Source organism: Lampetra fluviatilis, chromosome 27 (genome assembly GCF_964198595.1).
Source record: "Lampetra fluviatilis chromosome 27, kcLamFluv1.1, whole genome shotgun sequence".
In the NCBI taxonomy this organism is placed as follows: Eukaryota; Metazoa; Chordata; class Hyperoartia; order Petromyzontiformes; family Petromyzontidae; genus Lampetra; species Lampetra fluviatilis.
In genome coordinates this window covers 7,760,371-7,785,600 of record NC_136301.1, presented here as the reverse complement: position 1 = coordinate 7,785,600, position 25,230 = coordinate 7,760,371, and the positions used below count along the sequence as shown (strand labels likewise).

General features: G+C 52.5%; 1 protein-coding gene across 2 annotated transcripts in view; it reads left to right on the top strand.

Annotated features, from left to right (window-relative positions):
* Window positions 1-25,230, top strand: part of LOC144942353 (uncharacterized) — a 273,147-nt gene that overhangs the window by 199,361 nt on the left and 48,556 nt on the right. The gene's annotated exons all lie outside the window — the stretch shown is intronic.

Sequence of the window (25,230 nt, the reverse complement as noted above, 5' to 3'; positions counted from 1 at the left end):
GATAGAATGAGAGCTGCGGGGAAGTAAGAGAGAGAAACTGTGGAGGTTGCGATCCGGATATTGATTGATTCTGCAAGAGAAAATCCGATGAGCAATGAAGCTATTTTTTTTCAAAGATCTCCAGTAAGGGGACATGGGGGCTGGATCGTTGCAACAACAACAAACAGTGCACAAACATGATCGGAGTGCAAAGTATAGGAAGGGTAAAAAAAAATAAACATTTATTTAAAAAATGTAAATCTCACCAGGTAAAGCCCTCTGAGATATGAACTTATTTTTCAGAAACGACCTGGCAATCAAAAATAACAGCCCGACTAAGTGAGGCCGGTGGGGGGGGGGCAGAGTAAAACGTGGTGTGCTCTGGGAGTGTTTTTGCTGTTGTTGTTCTGCTGCCTTTGTGAAGTTTGGGAATTGATGATGTAATTTGAACTTAAATCGTTTATTTAGTTAAGGGGCGCCATGGTGATGTGATCTGCCCAGGAGGTCGGGGGTTCGATCCCGACCCTGACATCTGCTGTGTGTATTTGGAGTTTACGTGTCTTTCTCTCATCATCACGGTGGCTAGGAGATGTTAACTACCTCGCCTGGTGTACAGGAGGTCGTGGGTTCGATCCCGACCCTGACACCTGCTGCTGTATATTTGGAGTTTGCGTGTCTCTCTCTCTCTCATCGTCATCACGGTGGCTAGGAGATGTTGACTACCTCGCCTGGTACACAGGAGATTGTGCGTTCGATCCCGACCCTGATGCCTGTTGTATGTTTGGAGTTTGCTTGTCTCTCTCTCTCATCATCATCACGGTGGCTAGGAGATGTTAACTACCTCGCCTGGTATACGGGAGGTCGTCGGTTTGATCTCGACCCTGACGCCTGCTGCTGTATATTTGGAGTTTGCGTGTCTCTCTCATCATCATCACGGTGGCCGGGAGATGTTAACTGCCTCGCCTGGTATACAGCAGGTCGTGGGTTCGATCCCGACCCTGACGCCTGTTGTATGTTTGGAGTTTGCGTGTCTCTCTCTCTCTCCGCGTGGTCGCATGGATTTTTTCTCCGGGTCCTCCGTTTTTTCCCTCCACATTTAGAAACGCGCATTGCGATTATTTAGATAATTTGCTGCTATAAAAGTCCAAATGACGGGCCACTTCATTGACTCTATCACCTGCGGCCAGGTCGCTTCTGAACAATAAGTGAATACCTCGGATGGGGATGGTTTACTTTCATTCGTAAGTGTTTCGGGTGATTTCGTTGACTCTCTTGTACCCTGCGCTCCTATCGTGGACATCCGTGAAAAAGAGCTTCACGGCTCATCGGATTCCTCCAGTGATGAAGAAAGATGCTGCTGTGTAATTCGCGCGAGAGAGAGAGAGAGCACGAGGAAGGGAGAGGCGTCGGTGAGTGATCTCACGGGGTACGAGCGATGCGTGTGCCTGCTGCTGCTGTTGCTGCTGCTGCTGTTGCTCCTGCAGCTGCTGCTGCTGCTACAGCTGCTGCTACTGCTGCAGCTGCTGCTACTGCTGCAGCTGCTGCTGTTGCTGCTGTTGCAGCTGCTGTTGCTGCTGCTGCAGCTGCTGCTGCTGCTGCTGCAGCTGCTGCTACTGCTGCAGCTGCTGCTGTTGCTGTTGCTGCTGGTGCTGCTGCTGCTGCTGCTACTGCTGCTGCTGCTGCTGTTGCTGTTGCTGCTGTTGCTGCTGCTGTTGCTGCAGCTGCTGCTGCTGGTGCAGCTGCTACTGTTGCTGCTGCAGCTGCAGCTGCTGCTGCTGCTGCTACTGCTGCTGCTGCTGCTGCAGCTACTGCTGCAGCTGCTACTGCTGTTGTTGCAGCTGCTGCTGCTGATGCTGCTGCTGATGCTGTTGCTGCTGCTGCTGGTGCTGCTGCTGCTGCTGCTGCAGCGAGGCATCTCTGTTCCAGTGGGTTCCACCGGATGGAGCGGTGGGCCCGCGCCTCGATCCATGTATTTGTTCCGGTGTCACGCAAACATCTCCATGCGCATTAGCGCCCGATTTCCACGGTGCCAATTCTCGCGTGCGTCGCAATGCTCGAGGCAACGGGTTCTGCTGTCCACGCGTCCAGACGCACGTTGTCCCACGCACGTGCTAGGATGAGCCTTACGCAGATCCCGAGTGCACGTACCTTGAAGGGGCATGCAGATGACTGTCGCCTCCTCGTTCACCTGCTCTCTCTCTCGCCCACTCACCTGCCCTCTCTCTCTCGCTAACTCACCTGCCCACTCACTCACCTGATCTCTCACTCACCTGCCCTCTCACTCACCTGCTCTCTCTCTCTCTCACTCACCTGCTCTCACTCACTCACCTGCTCTCTCTCTCACTCACCTGACCTCTCTCTCACTCACCTGCTCTCTCTCTCTCACTCACCTGACCTCTCTCTCACTCACCTGCTCTCTCTCTCTCTCTCACTCACCTGACCTCTCTTTTTTTTTACGATCAGTGGAAACAAGAAGATGCTCGGTGTATTCGGCACTTTGTTTCGTTCATGATTTCGTAATTTTTTTTTTTTTAAACGGGGCTTTATGTAGCCCTCGCTCGCTCTCTCGCTCACTCTCTCGCTCGCTCGCTCTCTCGCTCTCTCTCTCACTCACCTGCTCTCTCTCTCTCTCTCACCTGCTCTCTCTCTCTCTCACCTGCTCTCTCACTCACCTGCTCTCTCTCTCTCTCTCACCTGCTCTCCCTCTCACTCACCTGCTCTCTCTCTCACCTGCTCTCTCTCTCTCTCTCTCTCACCTGCTCTCTCTCTCTCTCACCTGCTCTCTCACTCACCTGCTCTCTCTCTCTCTCACTCACCTGCCCTCCCTCTCACTCACCTGCTCTCACTCTCACTCGCCTGCTCTCTCACTCACCTGCTCTCTCTCTCTCTCTCTCTCACCTGCTCTCTCACTCACCTGCCCTCCCTCTCACTCACCTGCTCTCACTCTCACTCGCCTGCTCTCTCACTCACCTGCTCTCACTCTCACTCACCTGCTCTCTCACTCACCTGCTCTCTCTCACTCACCTGCTCTCTCTCTCTCTCACCTGCCTTCTCTCTCTCACCTGCCTTCTCTCTCACTCACCTGCTCTCTCACTCACTCACCTGCTCTCTCACTCACCTGCCCTCCCTCTCACTCACCTGCTCTCACTCTCACTCACCTGCTCTCTCACTCACCTGCTCTCACTCTCACTCACCTGCCCTTTCACTCACCTGCCTTCTCTCTCACTCACCTGCTCTCTCACTCACCTGCTCTCTCACTCACCTGCTCTCTCACTCACCTGCTCTCTCACTCACCTGCCTTCTCTCTCACTCACCTGATCTTTCACTCACCTGCTCTCTCACTCACCTGCCCTCACTCTCACTCACCTGCTCTCTCTCTCTCACTCACCTGACCTCTCACTCACTCACCTGCTCTCTCTCTCTCTCTCACTCACCTGACCTCTCACTCACCTGCTTCTTAACTCACCTGCTCTCTCACACATGCTCTCTCTCACTCACTCACCTGCCAGCCACGTGCATTCTATCACTCACCATCTCTCTCATGCACTCTGCAATCTCTCACTCTCCCTCCCTCTCGCTCGCACCGCTTCTGTCATTCTCTGCGTCTCAGTCGCTAAAATTAAAATCGGCCTTATTGACACGACGCCGCCAGAGTAATTAAGCAAAAAATTAATAAATCAACAATGACACATATATTGATCGATACTAATATCAGCAAATTGTCATATAACCACTCTCCCTTCCTCGGCAGGTAATTCGATCACCGCAACCCCTCATCATCCTCCACCAACCCTCCATGTCTCCTGGCTCATCGGAGGTGCAGGGCTAGAACATCAAAACCCTCGTCTCTCGAGAGACGAGGGTTGAAATCTCGATTGAAAGTTCCATTTCTTCGTGTCGAGTGTTCGTTGTCCTCCCCCCGCGCGCACCTCCGACTAGCGCGGTTGGCTACGTACGGCGCGAAAGAAGTTCAACGTTGCATTGCGCGCAGCCCGTTTCACACGCGTTTGCAGGCTCTACGGGGTCAATATTTACCATTCGCAGGTTGATGTTTTGGTCAGATCTGGAGTGAAAACTCACTTCTCCAGAACGGCTTTTCGTGCTTAGTTTGTTGTCATTCCCCGCACCCCGCACCTCCGATTAGCGCCGTTCAGGAGCACGAGGAGATGTCCCAACTTGAGTTGGAGGGCAGCAGTGGAGATGAACTTCGCGCGCAGGTTCCGATGCGGTTCGTGGCTTGCTCTCACCGCTACCAGCGGTGCCGAGATCTGCCTCCGTGGAGGAGGAGGAGGAGGAGGAGGATGAGGAGGAGGAGGATGAGGAGGATGAGGAGGAGGAGGCTCGTGGAGGGGCACTACTGGGCAGTTGGAGGCAGTCGCCATCCAGCGACAGTCGATGGGCGGAGGAGCGACGTTCAAATTCATCTCTTGAAATGAAAGGCCCCACTGAGCTGTATGGTAACTCTATTTCAGAAGCGACCTGGCTACCACAAATAACAGTGCACGGAAGAGGCTTATCACGTGGGGAAAAAACAAGACTCTAAACGCGTGATGTTGATTCTCAGGGAAAACCGGAGGACCTGGCTAAAAATCCACGCGACCACGGGGAGAGAGACACGCACACTCCAAAGATACAGGTGTGGGATTGAACCCATGGCCTCGTGCATCCCAGGCGAGGTAGTTTAAAGTCTCACCACCGCGGCAGATGACACAGCTGGTGCATCTGTCGGTCATCTCAGTCGATCAACCCGACGGCACCTGAAGGGCTTGATCCGTTGATCTCCTTCAACACTGACGGCCTCGAGGTGCACCTAGCCGGGCACAGGCGCCGTGGTGACGTCACTGCTGTTGTTGTTGTTGTTGGTGAAAGGGGGGCGACGGGCTGGGGGAAGATATTCATCATCAACAGTCGAATTAATTGTGGCTGCGGAGAGATGAAAAATCAATTAATTGTTTGAAACGAATCCTGGACGGACAAAAGACGCGTTGAAAATAATGAATTCTAATCATCATGTGATGGGATGTTTTTCCCGGAGCGAGAATTCGTCACAGCATGCAATGAATACCCATGAGGTTGTTAAAATGATCCGACTTGACAATTCGGCAATAGTCACATTACTTACACGTGATGCCTTGCGCGCTATCCAATTAAGCGCATAGAGACAAATTAGCAACGAACGCCGGAGAAAATGTAAACGACTCCCAACGAATGAACACGGCCCTACGTGGATCGTGTGGCGTGGCAATGTCATTTGGCGATTAATGTATCGTCTACCTGCGTCGTTAATGAAAACTGCGCACAGATATATTGGAATCGGGTCTCTGGTCGAAATGCCGTAAACATTTGCACCCCACGAATGCCCTTAGTGAATATTAAACCACTGGGTACCTAAATTTCGATTTGAAGCTTTCGTGACTGCAGGGATTCATCTTCTTGGTTCTTTCGGTAAAGTCACGTAGAATGGAAATAATAAAATAATAAAAATAAAACATAATTGGGTACCATCTTCTTGGTTCTTTCGGTAAAGTCACGTAGAAGGGAAGTAATAAAATAATAAAAATAAAACATAATAAAACAATTCTCACGACGTTTCGGCCACAACGCAAGCAGCCGTCCTCAGGCGAAGAATGAGACATTATCAAGCTAGGAGCTTATATAGGTGTAGCGACACCTATATAAGCTCCTAGCTTGCGTTGTGGCCGAAACGTCGTGAGAATTGTTTTATTATGTTTTATTTTTATTATTTTATTACTTCCCTTCTACGTGACTTTACCGAAAGAACCAAGAAGATGAATCCCTGCAGTCACGAAAGCTTTAAATCGAAATATAATTGGGTACCGTTTATTTTATTTTATTTCACCACCGCAATGCCCGCACGAGGAGCTGCGTCGCGCTATATTCAGAAGCGTCCTGGCCACAAATGATGACTCAACGGAGTGGCTTACCCCGTGGAAATTCCTAGCAGGCAAATACTCTGAGCGCGTGGTGATGTTGATTCTCAATGCGGAGGGAGAACCCGGAGGTCCCGGGTGAATATCCACGCGATCACGGGGAGAGAGACACGAAAACTCCAAATATACAGCAGGCGTTCGGGTCGGGTTCGAACGCATGACCTCCTGCATACCAGGCGAGGTGGTTAGATGAGCCACTTCGTTGAGCTATCATTTGTGGCCAGGTCGCTTCTAAAAAAGAGCTGCATAGATCCGTGGGCCTTACCTGGTAAAATAAAATATGAATTTAGATTTAAAGCTTTCGTGACTGCAGGGATTCATCTTCTTGGTTCTTTCGGTAAAGTCACGTAGAAGGGAAGTAATAAAATAATAAAAATAAAACATAATAAAATTTCGATTTAAAGCTTTCGTGACTGCAGGGATTCATCTTCTTGGTTCTTTCGGTAAAGTCACGTAGAAGGGAAGTAATAAAATAATAAAAGAGACAGCGCTGTCTACCCGACAGACCTGGTCTTCACCTGAGGACGGCTGCTTGCGTTGTGGCCGAAACGTCGTGAGAATTGTTTTATTATGTTTTATTTTTGTTATTTTATTACTTCCCTTCTACGTGACTTTACCGAAAGAACCAAGAAGATAAAATATGAATGTTAGTCAGTTAATGAATAGGTTATGTGAACTCTGAGGCTACCGGAAGTCTAGCGGAAGCCTCTATCGCTGCTGCCCATGGCTTGACTGACGGCGATGACTGCGCAGATGCACCACCCGTGATCCCTACTGCACCAACTTTTTGCGATTTACCCGCCCGGCGCTACCGCTCGTTGTTGTGAGCGTCGCTCCTTTGCCCCCCCGTTGTTGTTGGAGGACGACTGCCTCCAACTGACCAGCAGGCAGCGTCCTTCGCGAGCCGCCTCCTCCTCCACCTCCTCCATCTACTCCAGACGATATTTCTCACTCACCTCTCTTATCACGCGACGCCTCCGACACGGCGCGCGTGCACGTCCGCGCGCGCGCGCGCGTGCGGCAGGGTGGCGTTTTTCCATTTCGCATTAAAATATGCAAATTGTAACAAAAAAAAATCACCGCCAAAGGCGGTACCATAATCGGCGCCGTGTCACATCACAGGGAGGCACTTTGGAGGTCAGCCGCCCATACTGATGAGAGGCGTTTGTACCACGTGTGTCTGTGCGCGCGCGCGTGTGGAGCGGCGGCGCAGTGGTTAGCGCACCGGCCCACCCGAGTTGGATTCCCACTCGGCGCCAACAACACCGACTGAGTGATTGTATCTGAACCGGTCCTGGGCCTCCCCTAGGTCGACTCAGCCTCAAATGAGTACCTGGTGCGGTGTGTAAACATCGCCACTGGGGAGACAAAGGCGGCCGGGCGTGGTGCTGGCCACCCACCCCTTTCGTGTGCCGTTCTGGCCTTCATCAGTGCTCGCTAACAGCACTTGCCCCAACACTCTGTTACAGGCTATACGGGGGGTATATAGCGTGCCGTGTGGCATCTGGGGGTAGCCTCTCGCGAACACATCGATGACGGAGGGGGGTCTACGTTGGGGGTGGGGTGGGGGGGGAGAATGAACGCTCGCGTGAAGACGGAGGGTGCTTCGCATTGACGATGAACAACAGCGCCTTACAATGCGGGCAATTTTTTGTTTTACTCCGGGCTTGACGTTTCACGCATTCACTGGAGCAAAGAATCGTTCAGACTGCTGTTTCCTCCTCCTCATCATCATCATCTTCTTCTTCCGCTGCTCCTGCTTCTAAGAGATGGAAATTTTGAACGAGTAATTTTCTTTCAAATCAACCGTTTGTTAATGCGAGTTTTCGTTCGGGTATTTTAAATCTTCACGGTTGGATAACCCCCCCCCCCACACCATCCCATTGTTTAATTTTAAGTCACAAGGCGAGATTCTGTGTGAGTATCCTCTATACGTGCGTGTGTGTATGTATGTCGTGTGTGTGTGTGTGTATGTCGTGTGTGTGGGTTTCGTGTGTGTGTGTATTTCGTGCGTGTGTGTATTTCGTGTGTGTGTATGTCGTGTGTGTGTGTCGTGTGTGTGTATTTCGTGCGTGTGTGTATTTCGTGTGTGTGTATGTCGCGTGCGTGTGTGTGTATGTCGCGTTTGTATGTGTGTACGTCGCGCTACGAACCTGGCGACCCGAGTTCGATTCCCGCTCACGGCCAACACCAGTGATGATTACACTGTGAAACAAATTTATTTATTTTTGTCCCTGGATAGTAAGTGTTATTTCCTAATTGCTTATGGCGCAAAAGTGCAGAAAATGGCTATTGTTCCGCACAAACTTTGCTTTTGTGATCAGCACATTGATATTTTTAAATGTCCCTATTTTCAATGAGAAAACAAGCGAATTTGTGCCATTCCTTCACTTAATGTCCTGGTCACAAAAGCAAAGTTTGTGGGGAATAATAATAGCCACTTTCTATACTTTATAGGCATAAGCAATTAAACAATAACACTTACTACCCAGGGACAAAAATCGTGTCATATGGTATTATCTGAACCGGTCTTGGGCCTCCCCTAGGTCGACTCAGCCTGAAATAAGTACCTGGTGCGATGTGTAAACATCGCCACTAGGGAGACAAAGGCGGACCGGGCGTTGCACTGGCCACCCACCCCCTAGTGTGCCATTCCGACCTTTATAGGTGCTCGCTAACAGCACTTGCCCCAACAGTTTGTTAAGGCTACATGGGGGATCTTCCTCTTTTTGTGTGTCCTTGGGGGGATCGGAGCGGTGGTGTAGCGGTTAGCGCGACGCTGCGCTACTAACCTGGCGACCCGAGTTCGATTCCCGCTCACGGCCAACACAAGTGACGATTTTCTGAACCGGTCCCGAGCCTCCCCTAGGTCGACTCAGCCTCAATTGAGTACCTGGTGCTACGTATAAAAAAAAACATTGTCACGGGGGAGACAAAGGCGGCCGGGCGTGGTTTTGGCCACTCACCCCCTCGTGCGCCGTGCCGGCCATTACAACAGCACTTGCCCCATGAGTCGTATAGAGGCTACACGGGGGATATTTGTCTTTACATGCACGCACCACATGCAACAGGGAGTGGCTGTTAAAACAACACACACACAGGGGCGTAGGAGCGTGGCGGTGTTAGGCTCTAAGTCCCAGGCTGTCGTGAGCTCTCCTCTCTATCTATCAACAGGAAGTGGTGGAATGCTTAGTGGTGGTGGTGGTGGTGGTGTTGAAAGGTCGATTATGACCCATCCCCCCACCCACCTCCACCGGTGATGAACACCCACGGAGGGAGTCTTTGACCTCCTGTCCCAAGCATTGGCAAGAGTAGCCCCTCGTGATGAAGTCACTTTATTAGATGACTCGAATGCCCCCAGAGAGGTCACCGCCGAGAGCACTTGGGCAGGAGTGATTGGAAGGGCACGGGCCAGATTTTCTCGGCAATAATAGCGGCACGGGTAGGAGAGTACGGTGCGGTTTTTCAAATGCTCGCAACCCTGGATTGCACTGTCATGCCTTTGATTTGCATCACTCTTCACAGGGCGATACCAAATAAACGAAACTAAAACTGACTAAAGGCTCAGTCCCATTTACACGCACCTTTACATCATCCGCACCTGGTTTACACAACAAAGGCTCATTCCTAACAGCGTGCGTCACCGAACCTCACAAACATATTATTCAGGGCCTACCTTGGCTCCTCCCACCCTCAACCAGTATACATATGTAGTGTTGTAAAGGACAGACTAATAACTTCTTTATGGCCCACACAGTTTATTGTCTTAATTACACAGTCCCTAACACACACAAGGGGTATACGGTCCCCTTACCCGTTAACCTGAGGAGGTACAACCTCCGACCCTGCACAGCTCACACTCACACTTCGCTCCTATTCTAAGGAGCTACAGCCTCGGGACTTGCCGGCTATCTGATCTCCCCGCTAGCCTAGCGTACTCCGGCTGGGACCTAGGGGAGGCACACTGACCCGCCGCTGGCCCGGCGGGTCCCCGACCTCTGGTCGCTCAAGACCTTCGCCCTCACAGGGGCGGGAAGGCTGGGAGCCAGGGTCCTATCCAGGACCTATCTCCCCTGACCACTGGTTACACTGAGCCTCAGCCCTGACAAGGACGGGAAGGCTGGGAGCCAGGGTCCTATCCAGGACCTATCTCCCCTGACCACTGGTTACACTGAGCCTCAGCCCTGACAAGGACGGGAAGGCTGGGAGCCAGGGTCCTATCCAGGACCTATCTCCCCTGACCACTGGTTACACTGAGCCTCAGCCCTGACAAGGACGGGAAGGCTGGGAGCCAGGGTCCTATCCAGGACCTATCTCCCCTGACCACTGGTTACACTGAGCCTCAGCCCTGACAAGGGCGGGAAGGCTGGGAGCCAGGGTCCTATCCAGGACCTATCTCCCCTGACCACTGGTTACACTGAGCCTCAGCCCTGACAAGGACGGGAAGGCTGGGAGCCAGGGTCCTATCCAGGACCTATCTCCCCTGACCACTGGTTACACTGAGCCTCAGCCCTGACAAGGACGGGAAGGCTGGGAGCCAGGGTCCTATCCAGGACCTATCTCCCCTGACCACTGGTTACACTGAGCCTCAGCCCTGACAAGGGCGGGAAGGCTGGGAGCCAGGGTCCTATCCAGGACCTATCTCCCCTGACCACTGGTTACACTGAGCCTCAGCCCTGACAAGGGCGGGAAGGCTGGGAGCCAGGGCCCTATCCAGGACCTATCTCCCCTGACCACTGGTTACACTGAGCCCCAGCCCTGACAAGGGCGGGAAGGCTGGGAGCCAGGGTCCTAGCTGTCTTCGGCCGACTTGGGTCTTCGTGTAGCAGAACTGGCCAAGAGCTCTCAGCGCTCCGTCTTTTATACCTGTTCGTGGCCGGGTTGACCAATCCCCGGCCACCTCGTGGACCCCTCCGATTGGTCCTTCCCAATCTGGCGTTTGGATCCTACCTCACCCCATTTGACTCTGACTGTTTGATTGAGCGGGAAAACCTTGTTTACTAACTGCTCTCTCACAGCTTGCGAACAGCGAGTAGTTAACACCACTACATATACAAGGACTGTTTTCTCGGAATTTCTCTCACTTGATACAGCTATCGTGCTGTGACGGTTCCACCTGAAGACGGAAGCTTGTGTTGCCTCCGAAACGTCGTGATTTTTATTTTTATTTTACTTTTATTAATTTTAATTTTTTACCCACGTGACTTTACCGAAAAAAACCTAAGAATATGAATCCTTGCAGTCACGAAAGCTTCAAATCTAGAACGAAACTGACTCCCCAGCGTGCCATACGCCTGCTCCCTCCTTCCCACCTCGCGCTCCGAGTTCCACACCCGGGGACGCCGACGAGAACTCGAATGAGCGCGACCCTCACGCTCGCCGCGTTTAGGGAGTTCAAAGTGAGGATTGCGATTGGCTGCCTTCACGGGCGCGTTTTACATCTTTCTCCACCATGCACACCCCCCCCTCCCACTCCCCTCTCTTTTTTTCTTCAAATAAATAATAATTATAAATAATGTAAATAATAGTTCAATTTGTAACGCGCGCAAATTTGCAGACGTAGTGGCCGCAACTCAGAGGCGCGGAGCCCAAGCTCAGAGTCGCTCGAAAGCACGTGGTTGTAGAGGTGAGTCTTTAAGTGTCTCTTGAAGGAGGCGATTGAGGTGATGCTGCGAATGTGCAGAGGGATATCGTTCCAGACTGTTGGGGCTGCCACCGAGAAGTGGCGCGTAGACACGATGACCATCCTGGATCTTGGTATCAAGAGGAGGTCGTGAGTCGCGCTGCGCAGGCATCTGCCGTGTGCTGAGCTGCAAGTTGTCAATAATGAAGAAAGGTACGGCGGGCAGGCGGACATGAAGGCATTGTGGCAGAGGCAGGCGGTCTTGTGTGTGACCCTACTGGCGATGGGGAGCCAGTTGAGAGCACGGAGACAAGCTAGTGAGTCGGCGACGATAATAATTACCGCGAGAACATATGTACACGCACCGAGAGGGGGTAAAAGGAAGAACGTATGGGACGAGGGGAACAACAACAACACATGTACACCGAGAAGAACTGGTCAACCCGCTTATCCCTCAGCACAGCCCACCCATAGCGAATTGTACGCACGCAGCGACGTATGAAAGTAAAATTTCGATTTAAGGATTTCGTGACTGCAGGGATTCATCTTCTTGGTTCTTTCGATAAAGTCACGTAGAAGGGAAGTAATAAAATAATAAAAAATAAAACATAATAAAATAATTCTCACGACGTTTCGGCCACAACGCAAGCAGCCGTCCTCAGGTGAAAACCAGGCATGTCGAGGCGACAGCGTCTGAATGAAACAGCACCATGCTTGGAGCATATATTTAAGCTGGGTTGGAAGGGGGGAAAGGGCATATTAAAAAAACGTCGTGAGAATTATTTTATTATGTTTTATTTTTATTATTTTATTATTTCCATTCTACGTGACTTTACCGAAAGAACCAAGAAGATGAATCCCTGCAGTCACGAAAGAAGCTTTAAATCGAAAAATGAAAGTCACTGTTTGACAATGGTGGCGTAGGCAATCAACAAGGTGTTGAGAGTCATGCACAGCGGCCAGTCTTCGAACGCGTTCGCGTGGCTGAGCCACCCCCCTCTCCTCCCACTCCTTCGTAAGGTGCTCTCTCGCGAACGGCGCTTTGTCCCAACAGTCGGTTGAGGCTATACGGGCGATGTTTCTGACTTCGTAGTCTCTCTGTGTGTGTGTCAGTGTGTGGGGAGCGGTAGTGGTAGCGGTTAGCGCCACGCTGCGCTATGAAACCGGCGAACACGGGTTCGATTCCCGCTCACGGAAAACACCAACAGTGACGATTATCTGAACCGGTCGTGGGCCTCTCCTAGGTCGACTCAGCCTCAAATGAGTACCTGGTGCGGTGTGTAAACATCGCCACTGGGGAGACAAAGGCGGTCGGGCGTGGTTGCTGGCCACCCATCCCCTCGTGTACCGTTGCGGGCTTCATAGGTGCTCGCTAACAGCACTTGCCCCTACAGTCTGTTAAGGCTATATGGGGGATCTTTATCTTTATGCGTTGGCACAGCGCGTGCAGAGCGGTGGTGGTAGTGGTTAGCGCCACGAACCCGGCGCCGCGAGTTCGATTCCCGCTCGCGGCCAAACACCGGTGACGATTATCTGAACCGGTCCTGGGCCTCCCGTCGGTCGACTCAGCCTCAAATGAGTAGCTGATGCGGTGTGTAATAAACATCGCCACGAAGGGAGACAAAGGCGGCCGGGCGTGGTCGCCGGCCACCCGCCTCCTCGTGTGCCGTTCTGGTCCTCATAGGTGCTCGCTAAAAGCACTTGCCCCAACAGTATGCTAAGGCTATACGGGGCATCTTTGTCTTTGTTTTTTTTTGTGTACCGTGTACGGTATGGGGGGTTGTGTTGGTGTTGCCTCCAGGGTGTGTGCTGCGTGTCGGTATTGCACGCTGGTTTCGTGGGCTGTTGTTGCGTGTATGCTGTGTGTGTGTGCCTGTGTGTGCGTGAGTGTGAGAGGCGTTCGTAGTTGTCAAGTCGGGGAGCGGTGGCGCAGCGGTTAGCGCTACGCCGCGCACCGAACCCGGGACATCCGGGTTCGACTCCCGCTCACGGCCAACGCCCAGTGACGATTATCTGAACCGGTCCTGGGCCTCCCCTAGGTCGACTCAGCCTCCAATTGAGCGGCTGATGCGGTGTGTAATAAGCATCGCCACGAAGTGAGACAAAGGCGGCCGGGCGTGGTTGGTTGCTGGCCACTCCCCCCCCCTCCCCCCCTCCCCCCTTCCCCCCTCCCCCCCTCCCCCTGCCTCCCGTCTTTTGTCCGTGCCGGCCTTCATAGGTAGTGCCCGCTAACAGCACTTGCCCGCAACAGTCTGTTTATTGGGGCCGTCCGTAAATTACGTCACGCACCAGGGGGGGGGGGGGGGTCAGACATTTGTGACGATGTGTGACGAGGGGAGGGGAGGGGGGGGGGTTGAGAAATGCGACGTCACATCAAAATGCGCAACTTTAATAAATATAGAATTGTTATAACAACACTAATTGTTATAACAAAACTCCTACAACATCAGAGTGCAGCGCCACATTAAATACGCACTTCAATTACAATAGTTGAAAGCGATTTGAAGCATGTCTTATTTTCAAAATGGAAATATGTTTTTTTGGGGGGGAGGGCGGGGGCAGAGCTTTGTGACGTCATATTGGAGGCGGGGGGGGTCAAAAATGGTCCAAAATCGCGTGACGTTATTTATGGACGGCCCCAAAGGCTATCCGGGGGCATCTTTGTCTTTGTGCGAGGCGCGCGCGCACTGTGTGTGTATCGGAGTGTGAGAGGCGTTAATTGTCAAGCGTGCCGTGCGAGGGCCAAAAATGAAGACTCGGAGCACACTCGGGACCACATGCACTGACGTCACTCGGAATAGGGTGGGGGGGGGGGTGAGATGAGAGCGCGATGGGGGGGGTGGGTGTCGAAGGGGGGGGGGCGAAGGGGGTAGGGGGGTGAGCGAAGTTGGGGGGGAGGGGTTGTGGGGTGCGGCATAGTGAGGTAGAGAATGAATGTAGCGAGAGAGAGTGCGGGAGATAGATGTGAGGATTAGGGGAGGGGAGGGTGGGGGGAGGGAGGGGGCGAAGAGAAATAGTGAGGCAGGGCAAGGAAGAGTGACAGAAGGAATTGGAAATGAGGGGGGGGGGTAGAGATAGGGGGCACGGAGCGATATAAAATGCAGACAGGCGGGAGACATGCGGTGAACGCAGCGTGGCACGGCTGGAGATGCGGACGATATTTTTTTCCCCCCCTCTCCTGAGTTGATATATCGCATTGCATTTCAGCCGCGAGAGAAATTGTCTTTAAAATAATAATAATCCTAATAATAGGGTAATGGTCAAGAGCAGTTACGCGAATTCGGCGCAAAGCTGCAAAACGGCGGTGTTAGAACACCATCCCCTCGTTTCACGAGTGTGGGGAAATAAATCGCGACCCTCTTTCGAAGGCTCAGCCCGAGTCTTCGCCCGCACACCTCGCTCGGCACGTCCACGCGAGGCATGGAGGCACCGCACTCGCCGCCGCTCTGATCACGCGGGAGCCACGCTACGTCACAAACAGCATCGTCGTCATCGTCGTCGTCGTCATCGTCGTCGTCGTCATCGTCGTCATCATCCTCGTCGTCATCGTCGTCGTCGTCAACATCGTCGTCGTCATCGTCGTCGTCGTCGTCGTCGTCATCGTCGTCGTAATTGTCGTCGTCATCGTCGTCGTCGTCGTCATCGTCGTCGTCATCATCGTCGTCGTCATCGTTGTCGTCATCATCGTCGTCGTCATCGTCGTCGTCATCGTCATCGCCGTCGTCATCATCACCCATGGTGCAGATCGCACTGTGGGTGCCCACTGCACATTTTGTGATTCGCGTTTTGGGGCCGTCCATAAATGACGTCACGCACCTGGGGGGGGGGGTTCAGACATTGGTTACGGGGGGGGGTGAGAAATGTGACGTCACATCAAAATGCGCAACTTTAAATAAATATAGACGACACGCTTTACTTAATTAATAGACTTTTAATAAATGTTTTCTCCTACATCAGAGTGATGTTTTGTTTTGGGGGGGGGGGGGGGGGGGCAGAGTTTTGTGACGTCATATTTGAGGGGGGGGTCTGACTTTTTGTGACGCCGTGTGACGATGTGGGGGTGGTGGCGGGGTGTCAAAAATCGTCCAAAATCGCGTGACGTCATTTATGGACGGCCGCCTTTACACTTTCCTCCGTCTCGTTCGCCAACATGGCTCCGAGTAGTGGTCACATCTTCCCGGCACCGATATCTTCTGTCAGTTGTTGTTTGTTGTTTTGCCACCGCGGGTTGACCTGTCTCTGTACCAACGAGGGATCCATTCGAGGCTCCCCCAATCTCCTCGAGTATTCTTTGCCACGTGCGAGGCATCGTCGTCGCCCGCGTGGCCACCCAAATCTCTGCTACGTCACCCACAAAATGCTGACCCACGTCCCTGGCGGGCATCTCTAAAAATACATTCGTAAATAAAGAGCTCCCACAGTTCGAAACTTGATTTTCAAGTTTCAAGTTCATTTATTAGGTTTAGCCCTGTGAGCCATTCGGCTCTTGAATTGGGTGCAACCGCAACAAACAAAAAACTAAAACATGAACAAAAAACATCTTAAAGTGAATATGTGAATGATGATTTGAAGCTTTCGTGACTGCAGGGATTTAGTCTTTGGTTCTTTTGGTGAAGTCACGTAGGAAGAAAATAAATTAAATAATAGAGTACGACGTTTCGATTGCAACACAAGCAACCGTCATCAGGTAGAACTAAATTTGAGAGAGAGACAAAACACAGACACGGAGACACACAGACAGACACACAAGCAGAGAGAGACAACACAGAGACACACAGAGAGACACACACAACATAGACACACAGAGAGAGACACACAGCATAGACACACAGATAGAGACACACACAACATAGACACACAGAAAGAGACACACAACATAGACACACACAGAGAGACACACAACACAGACACACAACATAGACACACAGAGAGAGAAACACACAACATAGACACACAGAGAGACACACAACACAGACACACAACATAGACACACAGAGATAAACACACAACATAGACACACAGAGAGAGACACACAGAGACAGAGAGAGACAACACAGAGACACAGAAAGACACACACAACATAGACACACAGAGAGAGACACACAACACAGACAAACACAGAGAAACAGACAACATAGACACACAGAGAGAGACACACAGAGACAGAGAGAGACAACACAGAGACACAGAAAGACACACACAACATAGACACACAGAGAGAGACACACAACATAGACACAGAGAGAGAGAGAGACACAACACATAGACATACAGAGAGAGACACACAACACAGACACACAGAGACACACACAACATAGACACACAGATAGAGACACAACATAGACAGACAGAGAGAGACACACAGAGACGCACAGAGACACACACAACATAGTCACACATAGAAAGAGACACACAACAGAGACACACAGAGAGACACACACAGAGACAGAGAGAGACAACACAAAGATACACAGAGAGACACACACAGAGAGACACACAACACAGACACACAGAGACCCAATGCCTCTGTCTCGAGGCCTTAAATAGAGAGAGAGGAGGATGGGGGGGGGCAGAGAGAGAGAGGTGGGTCTGCTGGGGCAGCTGCTGGAGCAGAGAAATTAGCATGTCAATGAGCTTCACAGCTCTTCGGATTTCTCCGGGATAAGGTAAAATATTTCTGGGACGAGGCGTTCCGTGCCGCGCAGCAATCCCCGAATCTCGACCGGAGGTTCGCTGAGAGCCCGACGGATGAGGGATGCCCACACGCCGCCCCCCCCCCTCATGGTTAACGAGGCGATAGAAAGAACCCCCCCCCCATCGCCCATGATCACAGAGCCACCCTTTAATATCGCGCTCTCAAAAGAGACACTCACCAGCACCCATCCCCATTACCATTGGTAAGGAGGAGGAGGAGGGCGAACGGCAAATCCAATCTCCGACCCTCAGGTCTGTCACGTCTGCAGATTTGCTCCTCGGGATTGTCACAGCATCCGTGTGACGTGGAGAGGTTGTGGGGGGAGGGGAGGGGCGGGGCGGGGCGGGGCGGGGGAAGGGCGGGGCTCACCCTTTGAGGTTTGCAGGACCTCAAAGCAGTGGTTCTTAACCCTTTGCTGCAGCCTTGCACCGCGTTTGATCTCGATCGTAAAAAAATAAAAGACGTGTATAATGTGATAAAAACAAAAAAAGACATGGGTTTTTGATGAAACAAAGTGTCGTGCCCGTGCTTAATTTGTGTTATCGATTATTTACCTTCGAAAACAAATCTGGCCCATGTCTCGCACCCCCAGAAAGGGCATCTCGCACCCCCAGGTATAAGACGAAGAAAAATAAGCACCACTGCCCTAGAGCCATTGCGTCGGCAAAACCGAAGTAACAAGAAGATACGCATCTTCTTGGTTCTTTCGGTAAAGTCACGTAGAAGGAAACTAATAAAATAATGATAAATAAAACAATAAAATTCTCACGACTTCCGATTGCAACACAAGCAATCATCATCAGGTGTGAAACCCACAGCAAGAAAATCGCGCTTACGGTGACTTTCAGGCCGCATTCCATTCTCTTCCTCTCCCCACACTCCTCCGTTCCGAGCATAGATGGACTCGTCCGTTCGAACAACCGCCAGTCGCTGTCCGTGGTGCTGACTTTAAGAAAAAAACCGCCACTTTTTGCAAATTTTCTTGCTGTGGTTTGCACGCCTGATGATGATTGCTTGTGTTGCAATCGAAACGTCGTGAGAATGTTATTGGTTTATTATTTATTATTTCATTATTTCCCTTCTACGCGACTTTACCGACAGAACCAAGAATATGAATCCCTGCAGTCACGAAAGCTTTAAATCGAAAACAAAAAAAAAGATGCATTTCATTTTTTTCGAATTCGGCATAGAACTCAATATTTGGAGAGTGCGTGTACACGAGAGATGGCTGGTTCTTCGATGACCAACGTCACGGAGCAACGATCTTCAATGAGCCGCGCTCTTGAGCAGCGTTCTTCATTGCGCCCCCAGGTTAGGAACCACCACCTCAACGAACGGCAGCAGTCGTCCGCTCCCCCCCCCCCCCCCCCCCCGTGAGTGGCAGTCTGATGTTGCCACCATCTGCCGAGGAAGTGCCCAGAGCGATCTTGGAGCCAGAGATTGTGAGATTGTCGATTGCGTGGGTTGGGGTGGAGCCGTGATGATTTCCAAATGGAACCGTTCAGGGTGAGTGGTGAATGGTGGGTTTTGTGTGCGCGCCGCTTTGCGTGACATCATCGTCGTCGTGGGCCACCAGCGGAATGAGGCACCTCGACTGCTCACTGCGCCTCATCGAACGCTCCGCACGCCGCACAGGAACCTCGCTGTGTGTAATCTGAAAGCCGCCGCGAGCGACGATGCGGTGAGCCTGGGTTGTTCGACGGATCGCCAAAAAAATCTGCTGCTCCTGCTGCTGCTGCTGCTGCTGCTGCGAGGGTGAATGCGTGCGTCGCGCGCGGAGCGGTGGCGCAGCGGTGAGCGCCACCGCGACACTAAAACCTCGGTGACGACGCCAGTTCGATCGACGCTCACGGTCAACATCGGCGGCGAATATCTGAAGCTGTTCTTTCGGTGCGCGGTGTGTGTGTGTGTGTGTCGATGTCAACACTTGGGGAGACAAAGGCGGCCGGGCGCGGCTCTTGTCACTCAGACCCTCCCAAACAGCCCGCGGGTGTCTCGCTGAGAGCACTTGCCCCAAAGGGGCCGCTTGAAGGCTACGCGGGGGATCTTTGTCTCTTTTTTTATTTTTTTCTCTCTGCGGGCGATTGGCGATGGGTTTTGTGGGGTGGGATGTCGGGGCGGCATCACGTGGTCTCGCGACGATGGCTCGTGAAGAGTGACCGGTAGAGGCGAGCGAGTGACTCGCATTTCACATCGAGATGCGGTGGGGAGGGGAGGGGAGGCGGCATTCCTGGGCCCCGAGGGTAATAACAACAACAACAACATCATCATCATCGTATGTCGGGTCCGGCAGATGTGTTTCGGTGATTTGTTCACCCTTCCTGAACTGCTCTCGTGAGTTTTTTTCGTGTCGTTTTGTTGCGGCAACGTTCTTACCCCGTGCTCCCTACTGGGCATCTGTGATAGAGAGAGAGAGAGAGAGAAAAAGCTTCATAGCTCATCGGATTCCTCCAGGATCAATAGATATTCTGATTCTGAATAATAACCGGACGACTCGCGGGGGGCGGCGGGGGGGGGGGGTGGAGACGGGAAGAGCCGTGCACTGTGTGGAACAGAATAAACGTCACCATTTACAACTCTAAACAAAAAAAGAGAGAAACGAAAGCAATGAAAGCGACGCGAGGGGTACCAGGGAGAGAGAGGTTGAGAGAGGAGAGAGAGAGAGCGAGCGAGAGATTAGTAAAGAGGCAGACTGGGGGGAGGTGGGGCAGAGATGTGCGCAGATGTACACAGGGAGAAAGGAGGAATGGGGTTAGCCCAGGAGTCGTGACGCGCACTTTGAGTGTAATGGTATTCTCACGCAATTTTCGGGAGCTCTTGAAATATTGAGCGTTTTGTAGCGATTTAAAAGAAAAATGTCTCTCCTTGTTATTTTTTGGTGCCAAGACCCCCCCACCCCACCCCCCCCCTCCATCCTGGGTTAGAGGAAGAGCACACGCGGCGTAATATGTCAACGCGGTTTTTATTGACGACGTATATCCGTTACGCAAACCATGCTGAAATGATTGGATTGAAGAAGAAGAACAGAGAGCGAGAGACAGAGAAACGAGGGGACGGAGAGTGCACGCGGGGAGTTTCGAGTGGCGTGAAGGAGTTGCCACAGTCTGATGCGCTCTCGAATAAAAACAACGACGACAACAAGAGAGAGAGAGAGGGGGGAGGTGGGAGAGAGAGAGAGAGACAATATGAAAGGGGAGCAAGGGACAGCAACCGGGAGAGATAACACGCACACACACACACACGCGGCACACACAGAGAGCGAGAGAGAGCGAGCTGGGTGGGGGGAAATAAGACAGAAAGAGAGAGAGAAATAGAGCGGGGGCCGCGGTGCGGGGAGGAGAATAGAGACGAGGTCACAACATCGGGAATGGGGAGCGGCGCGGGGAGCTTAACAGTTCGCGCGCGCACGCGGTTATCTCACGCGCGCGCGCGCGCCCGCGTGAGCGAGCGCGCGCTCGTGGAGCCGCGCGCTGTCGCGGTGCTCAGATTTAATTTACTGATAGAGGAGCGGCGGTGGTGGCAGCGCGCGGGGCGTTTCGCCTCCTCCTCCTCCTCCGCCTCCTCCTCCGCCACCACCAACCTCGTTGTCGTCGTCGCGAGCCAAGGGGCTAACGCGCCGCCCGCGCCTCTCTGTGTGTGTGTGTGATAGTGTGTTTGTGATAGTGTGTGTGTGTGTGTGATAGTGTGTGTGTGTGTGTGTGTGATAGTGTGTGTGTGTGTGATAGTGTGTGTGTGTGTGTGTGATATTGTGTGTGTGTGTGTGATAGTGTGTGTGTGTGCTGATCGACGCCCGGGTGCGATCAAGGGATGGCTCCCTATTGGTCAACCACGTTATGTATGCCGATGATTTGGTAATAGCTGCTCATTCAGAAGAGGAGTTGGAGACGCTGCTGCTGAGACTGGAGCGTGCCACTAAGAGGTGGGGCCTTACCATCAGCCCCACCAAAACTAAGCACCTGCCTGGGTATTTTGTACCATCGGGCACTCCACCCCCACAACTCCCAATCGGTGATGGGGCAGTTGTGGAGAGAGTGGAGAGTTTCCCATACCTGGGCAGTGTGCTTATGACCGGCTCCAGTTTATCAGCAGAGGTCTCACTCCGAATCAGTCGAGCGGCAATATCTTTTCATCGGTTGCGTAACGCTGTGTGGAAGCTACCTGGTCTGTCGCTCCGCACGAAGCTTCAGGTCTTCTAGGCCACGGTCATTCCCTCCCTTCTCTACGCTTGCGAAACGTGGACCTCCCTAGTGGAGCATCTTCGCCGGTTGGAAACATTTAGGCTGGCCTGCCTACGATCCATCCTGGGTTTAACCAGGCTGGATTGTGTGAGGAGCTCACAAGTCCTTGAAAGATCTGGGCAAAGTCCCATCAGTGAGCTCCTCCGGCAGGCAAGGCTGCGTTGGCTGGGTCATGTAGCCCGCATGCCCAGCCACCGCATGCCTAAACAGCTTTTGTTCGGCCGGATCGAGGGGGCTAAACGGGCGCGGCACGGGCTAGAGAAGAGATGGAGTGATGTGGTACAGGAGGACGTGGAGCTGAGTGGACTTGCCGATGACTGGTACCAGCGGTGTCAAGATCGGCCTCAGTGGAGGAGGCTCGTGAAGGACGCTACTGGGCAGTTGGAGGCAGTCGCCCTCCAACAACAACGGAGGGCGGAGGAGCGACGCTCACAACAACGAGCGGAGCGCCGGGTGGCTAAAGCACAGCAAGTTGGCACAGTAGGGGGCACAGGTGGTGCATCAGCCAGTCATCTCGGTCATCTCGGTCAGTCGGCCCGTGGCACCTGGGTCTGCCCCGTGACCTCCTGCCAGCGGGCGTTCGACACTTCACGTGGCCTCAGGGTGCACATGGCCTGGCACAAGCGTCGTGGTGACGTCACCGCCACTTAGTGGCGAATGGCGGTTGTTGTTGTTGTGTGTGTGATAGTGTGTGTGTGTGTGATAGTGTGTGTGTGATAGTGTGTGTGTGATAGTGTGTGTGTGTGATAGTGTGTGTGTGATAGTGTGTGTGTGTGATATTGTGTGTGTGTGTGTGATAGTGTGTGTGTGATAGTGTGTGTGTGTGATAGTGTGTGTGTGTGATAGTGTGTGTGTGTGTTAGTGTGTGTGTGTGTGATAGTGTGTGTGTGTGTGATAGTGTGTGTGTGTGTGATAGTGTGTGTGTGTGTGATAGTGTGTGTGTGTGATAGTGTGTGTGTGTGATAGTGTGTGTGTGCGATAGTGTGTGTGTGTGATAGTGTGTGTGTGTGATAGTGTGTGTGTGATAGTGTGTGTGTGTGTGATAGTGTGTGTGTGTGATAGTGTGTGTGTGATAGTGTGTGTGTGTGATAGTGTGTGTGTGATAGTATGTGTGTGTGTAATAGTGTGTGTGTGTGTGGTATGGTGTGTGTGTGATAGTGTGTGTGTGTGATAGTGTGTGTGTGTGGGGTATGGTGTGTGAGAGTGTGTGTGTGTGTAGGTGTCTGTGTGTGTGTCCTGCAAAAACAACCCCCTACCTCCTCGTTGCTGCCGGACGGCAACGCTGTGGTGAGCAGTGCCGTGGGGGGGGAGGGCCAATTTCGATTGGCCATTCCACTCATGGCGTGTGTAACCACCACAGCGGCCAAATGGGGGCTCTGGACGGGTGCGAGGGGCTGGTAACCCCTCCACCTTCAATTAATTACCACAAACCCACGTCTAAAATATCTAATTAAGCTTGTGGCGGAGGCCTCGGGGGGGGGGGGATAGGCGTCTATGACGTCTCCTGGCCAAACCCCATTTGGCGGAGCCATGAAACTGAATCCTTACCTTCAGAACTCCTCCAGAAACAACAAAAACCACTGCTGGTGACCACGTGGAATGTTCGAATGCTCACTGCGGAGGAGAGGCTGCCGCTCCTCTGTCTGGAGCTGGACCGGTACCTCCTGGATCCTCTGTGGTATTCAGGAGGTCCGGTGGACCGACTCTGGCTCCTGCCACCATGATGGGTGAACAGTCCTCTTCTCAGGGCAGGAGACTGCAAAACAACAGGGAGTGGCTCTTTTTCTGAACAAAAAAATGAAGGGGGCATGGAAGCGTGGCGGTGAGGTGTGGGAAGCAGTAAGCCCCAGACTACTTTGGGCTCGCCTTCCCATTAACCGGAGGCGAGGAGTGGTGGTCGTGGTTACTTATGCCCCCACCGAAGACGAACATCCATGGAGGGATGCAGGCAAGGCCGATGAGCCAGATGCCTTCTATGACCTCCTGTCACAGGTGCTAGCTAAAGTGGCCCCTCGGGATTGAGTCATCTTGTTAGGCGACTTCAATGCCCGAGTTAATCATGATGTTGGCACCTGGTCTGGAGTGATTGGAAGGCATGGGCCAGATCAGCTCAATAACAAGGGTAGGAGGCTGCTAGTTTTTTGTGCAGCCCTTGGGCTTGTAATTGCCAGCCAACACGCTGTTCTGGCATCGGCGCATCCACACAACATCATCGATGCATGTCGGTTCCAAGCAAAAACATCTGCTGGACTACATAGTGACGGAACAGCGGATGTGGGCCCATGTCCTTGACACCAGGACCTACCGTGGAGCTGATCTGCCCACTGACCATCGACTTGTCATCTGTAAGATGTGCTTGTCATTCTTCCACTCCGGTGGTGAGTGTACACCCAGGACCCCATTCAAACCCAAAGTGGCCTGGTCTCAGCTAGCTGATGAAAGTTGCAAGTGAGAATTTAATCATCGCTTGCGGCTGGGGTTGGCATCGTCCCCCATTCCTCCAGATGTCGAGAAGAAATGGGCGAGATTTAGGGCTGTGGCTCATGCAGCTGCAATGGCTGCTTTGGGTACACGGTCCAGACCTCCCCAGAGACCCTAGCTGACAGAGGAGGTGTTCAGGCTGGCTCAGAAAAAGCGACAGGCCCACTCTCATCTCGCATCCTGTCAGAGAATGAGGAGGCTTATTGCAGCCGTCGCTCAGAGGTTCGGAGAGCCGTGAGGCACTGTAAGAATGGGTGGTGGTCGCTGGTTGCTGAGGAGATGGAGTCTGCCTCAATGGCCCGCGATCACAAATCGCTATTTAACTCCATAAAAAAGTAACCTGCAGCGCCACACCTATTACCATCATTAGGGGAAAGAATGGTGATCCAATCTCCAACCCCCAGGAACAGGTTTGCAGATTTGCTGAGCATTTCTGTGTGGTCCTGGGGGAGAGGAAATTCCTCAGCCTGGAAAACATTGTGGGAAAAAGTGGGGATGACCCTGCTGAGGCTGCAGTGTTTCAAATAATGGCAGAAGAAGTCACCCCCTATGAGTGGCTGGCTGAGGTGCCATCTGTTGAGGAAGTACTGAAGGTGATCCAGAGTCTGAGACCAGGAAAGGCACCGGGCAGAGATGATTCCCTAAGCGAAATGCTGAGGGAGGGTGGCGTTTGTGCACAGACTGTTCTACATGACATCATAACACCAGTCTGGACCACTGGACGGGTTCCGCAGGATTGGAAGGATGCCCTGGTGGTCCCCCTCTTTTTAGAAGGGGGACCACACGGGCTGTAACAACTACAGGGGCATCTCACTCATCAGTGTGCCGGGAAAGGTCCTGGCAAGGATTATTCAAAAATGCCTTGCCAGGTATGCTGAGGAGAGGCTTGCAGAGCCCCAATGCGGTTTCCTGAAACCAATGCGGTTTCAGGAAAGGGCGGTCCTGCACAGATGCCATATTTTATGCCCGTCTGCTACAGCAGAGGTGTAGGGAATTCCAACAAAACCTACATCTCTGCTTTATTGACCTGGTCAAGTCATATGATACCATCAGTAGGCCTGGGCTCTGGGTTATTCTTCATGCTTTCGGAGTCCCTGGCCCTCTGCTCACGATTATTAAGGACCTTCATGATGGTGCGCGGGCCCGGGTAAATCTACATGGCCGAGAGTCGGAGCCATTCCCTGTTCACCTTGGAGTGCGACCGGGATGTCCTCTGGCTCCCACATTGTATAGCATCTTTTTCGACCACGTAGTTCGTGAAGC